The following is a 4,770-nucleotide window of genomic DNA, read 5'->3' as shown; positions in this document are numbered from 1 at the left end:
GACAGTGACATGTGGCCGGATAGCCCAAGTGGCTTCTCCCGCTGACTTGCCCCTTTGGAAGTAGGAGCTCCTACTTCCATGGGCATTATTCCTCCCCGGGACCTACTGCCAAGTGTGGCCGGGGAACAGTGACTCTTGGCCGGATAGGCCAAGTGGCTTCTCCCGCTGACTTGCCCCTTTGGAAGTAGGAGCTCTTACTCCCATGGGCAGTATACCTCTCGGGGACTTAGAGCCAAGTGTCTTCACCCTTTGGAGGTGGTAGCTCCTACTTCCATGGGCATTATTCCTCCCCGGGACCTACTGCCAAGTGTTGCCGGGGAACAGTGACTCTTGGCCGGATAGAACTAGTGGCTTCTCCCGCTGACTTGCCCCTTTGGAAGTAGGAGCTCCTACTTCCATGGGCATTATTCCTCCCCGGGACCTACAGCCAAGCTTGGCCGGGGGACAGTGACATGTGGCCGGATAGGCCAAGTGGCTTCTCCCGCTGACTTGCCCCTTTGGAAGTAGGAGCTCTTACTTCCATGGGCATTATTCCTCCCCGGGACCTACTGCCAAGTGTGGCCGGGGAACAGTGACTCTTGGCCGGATAGGCCAAGTGGCTTCTCCCGCTGACTTGCCCCTTTGGAGGTAGGAGCTCCTACTTCCATGGGCATTATTCCTCCCCGGGACCTACTGCCAAGTGTGGCCGGGGAACAGTGACTCTTGGCCGGGTAGGCCAAGTGGCTTCTCCCGCTGACTTGCCCCTTTGGAAGTAGGAGCTCCTAATTCCATGGGCATTATTCCTCCCCGGGACCTACTGCCAAGTGTGGCCGGGGAACAGTGACTCTTGGCCGGATAGGCCAAGTGGCTTCTCCCGCTGACTTGCCCCTTTGGAAGTAGGAGCTCCTACTTCCATGGGCATTATTCCTCCCCGGGACCTACTGCCAAGTGTAGCCGGGGAACAGTGACTCTTGGCCGGATAGAACTAGTGGCTTCTCCCGCTGACTTGCCCCTTTGGAAGTAGGAGCTCCTACTTCCATGGGCATTATTCCTCCCCGGGACCTACTGCCAAGAGTGGCCGGGGAACAGTGACTCTTGGCCGGATAGGCCAAGTGGCTTCTCCCGCTGACTTGCCCCTTTGGAAGTAGGAGCTCCTACTTCCATGGGCATTATTCCTCCCCGGGACCTACTGCCAAGTGTGGCCGGGGAACAGTGACTCTTGGCCGGATAGGCCAAGTGGCTTCTCCCGCCGACTTGCCCCTTTGGAAGTAGGAGCTCCCACTTCCATGGGCATTATTCCTCCCCGGGACATACTGCCAAGTGTGGCCGGGGAACAGTGACTCTTGGCCGGATAGTCCAAGTGGCTTCTCCCGCTGACTTGCCCCTTTGGAAGTAGGAGCTCCTACTTCCATGGGCATTATTCCTCCCCGGGACCTACAGCCAAGAGTGGCCGGGGGACAGTGACATGTGGCCGGATAGGCCAAGTGGCTTCTCCCGCTGACTTGCCCCTTTGGAAGTTGGAGCTCCTACTTCCATGGGCATTATTCCTCCCCGGGACCTACTGCCAAGTGTGGCCGGGGAACAGTGACTCTTGGCCGGATAGGCCAAGTGGCTTCTCCCGCTGACTTGCCCCTATGGAAGTAGGAGCTCTTACTTCCATGGGCATTATTCCTCCCCGGGACCTACTGCCAAGTGTGGCCGGGGAACAGTGACTCTTGGCCGGATAGGCCAAGTGGCTTCTCCCGCTGACTTGCCCCTTTGGAAGTAGGAGCTCTCACTTCCATGGGCAGTATACCTCTCGGGGACTTAGAGCCAAGTGTCTTCACCCTTTGGAGGTAGGAGCTCTTACTTCCATGGGCATTATTCCTCTCCGGGACCTACAGCCAAGTGTGGCCGGGGAACAGTGACACTTGGCCGGATAGGCCAAGTGGCTGCTCCCGCTGACTTGCCCCTATGGAAGTAGGAGCTCTTACTTCCATGGGCATTATTCCTCCCCGGGACCTACTGCCAAGTGTGGCCGGGGAACAGTGACTCTTGGCCGGGTAGGCCAAGTGGCTTCTCCCGCTGACTTGCCCCTTTGGAAGTAGGAGCTCTTACTCCCATGGGCAGTATACCTCTCGGGGACTTAGAGCCAAGTGTCTTCACCCTTTGGAGGTAGTAGCTCCTACTTCCATGGGCATTATTCCTCCCCGGGACCTACTGCCAAGTGTAGCCGGGGAACAGTGACTCTTGGCCGGATAGAACTAGTGGCTTCTCCCGCTGACTTGCCCCTTTGGAAGTAGGAGCTCCTACTTCCATGGGCATTATTCCTCCCCGGGACCTACTGCCAAGAGTGGCCGGGGAACAGTGACTCTTGGCCGGGTAGGCCAAGTGGCTTCTCCCGCTGACTTGCCCCTTTGGAAGTAGGAGCTCCTACTTCCATGGGCATTATTCCTCCCCGGGACCTACTGCCAAGTAAGGCCGGGGAACAGTGACTCTTGGCCGGATAGAACTAGTGGCTTCTTCCGCTGACTTGCCCCTTTGGAAGTAGGAGCTCCTACTTCCATGGGCATTATTCCTCCCCGGGACCTACAGCCAAGCTTGGCCGGGGGACAGTGACATGTGGCCGGATAGGCCAAGTGGCTTCTCCCGCTGACTTGCCCCTTTGGAGGTAGGAGCTCTTACTTCCATGGGCATTATTCCTCTCCGGGACCTACAGCCAAGTGTGGCCGGGGAACAGTGAAACTTGGCCGGATAGGCCAAGTGGCTGCTCCCGCTGACTTGCCCCTTAGGAAGTAGGAGCTCCTACTTCCATGGGCATTATTCCTCCCCGGGACCTATAGCCAAGTGTGGACGGGGGACAGTGACATGTGGCCGGATAGGCCGAGCGGCTTCTCCCGCTGACGTCATCGCTTTGGAAGTAGGAGCTCCTACTTCCATGGGCTTGTTCCTCCCCGGGACTTGCCGCCAAGTCTGGCCGGGGGACAGTGACATGTGGCCGGATAGGCCAACTGGCTGCTCCCGCTGAGCCCCTACTTCCATGGGCTTGTTCGTCCCCCGGGACTTGCCGCCAAGTCTGGCCGGGGAACAGTGACATGCCGCCGGATACGGCCGAGCGGCTGCTCCCGCTGACGTCATCGCTTTGGAAGTAGGAGCTCCTACTTCCATGGGCTTGTTCCTCCCCGGGACCTGCCGCCAAGTCTGGCCGGGGGACAGTGACATGTGGCCGGATAGGCCAACTGGCTGCTCCCGCTGAGCCCCTACTTCCATGGGCTTGTTCGTCCCCCGGGACTTGCCGCCAAGTCTGGCCGGGGAACAGTGACATGCCGCCGGATACGGCCGAGCGGCTGCTCCCGCTGACGTCATCGCTTTGGAAGTAGGAGCTCCTACTTCCATGGGCTTGTTCCTCCCCGGGACCTGCCGCCAAGTCTGGCCGGGGGACAGTGACATGTGGCCGGATAGGCCAACTGGCTGCTCCCGCTGAGCCCCTACTTCCATGGGCTTGTTCGTCCCCCGGGACTTGCCGCCAAGTCTGGCCGGGGAACAGTGACATGCCGCCGGATACGGCCGAGCGGCTGCTCCCGCTGACGTCATCGCTTTGGAAGTAGGAGCTCCTACTTCCATGGGCTTGTTCCTCCCCGGGACTTGCCGCCAAGTCTGGCCGGGGGACAGTGACATGTGGCCGGATAGGCCAACTGGCTGCTCCCGCTGAGCCCCTACTTCCATGGGCTTGTTCGTCCCCGGGACTTGCCGCCAAGTCTGGCCGGGGAACAGTGACATGCCGCCGGATACGGCCGAGCGGCTGCTCCCGCTGACGTCATCACTTTGGAAGTCGGAGCTCCTACTTCCATGGGCTTGTTCCTCCCCGGGACTTGCCGCCAAGTCTGGCCGGGGGACAGTGACATGTGGCCGGATAGGCCAACTGGCTGCTCCCGCTGAGCCCCTACTTCCATGGGCTTGTTCGTCCCCGGGACTTGCCGCCAAGTCTGGCCGGGGAACAGTGACATGCCGCCGGATACGGCCGAGCGGCTGCTCCCGCTGACGTCATCACTTTGGAAGTCGGAGCTCCTACTTCCATGGGCTCGTTCCTCCCCGGGACCTGCCGCCAAGTCCTACCGGGGGACAGTGACATGTGGCCGCATAGGCCAAGTGGCTGCTCCCGCTGAGCTCCTACTTCCATGGGCTTGTTCGTCCCCGGGACTTGCCGCCAAGTCTGGCCGGGGAACAGTGACAGGCGGCCGGATACGGCCGAGCGGCTGCTCCCGCTGACGTCATCACTTCGGAAGTCCATGCACGGGGCAAGGCTCGCACTCCAGGCGAGAACCAGCTCTGCGGGGCCGGCGGCGCGTGCTTGGCTGAACCCCCGTGACCAACGGGGGCTAGACGTCGGAGGCATGCCCGCAGAGGTGCACCCCTCGCCGGCCACACTCTCTGACATCCTCCGGCCACTTCTGCTCCGCGCCTACGTTCTACGCGGCTTATGTCTGCCACTGCACGGCACTCTATGTATGCTCTGCATCACTCGCCGCCCTTGCCCAATGATCCATGACTTTATGCTTTGTCCGCTGCCCGCGGGCCTGCTGGCTCTCGCCAATGACGGAGGCACACTGCTCTCTCCGGCTCTCGCTCTCGGGGCATGCCGGCACACGCGCGCCCCCTTCTACTGCGCTCGCTACACGGCTACACGCAGCGAAGCCCCCTGCTCCTCCATCAGGCAGCTCCACTGCCGTCTGGGCACCTTCCGACAACCCACCAGACTTAAGCCCGCCCCCCGAGCATTAAGCCCGCCCCCCGAGCATTAAGCCCGCCCCC

This window comes from Engystomops pustulosus, unplaced genomic scaffold, assembly GCF_040894005.1.
Source record: "Engystomops pustulosus unplaced genomic scaffold, aEngPut4.maternal MAT_SCAFFOLD_598, whole genome shotgun sequence".
Classification (NCBI taxonomy): domain Eukaryota; kingdom Metazoa; phylum Chordata; class Amphibia; order Anura; family Leptodactylidae; genus Engystomops; species Engystomops pustulosus.
The sequence above is the reverse complement of the archived record's forward strand: the minus strand, read 5'-3'. Positions refer to the sequence as shown.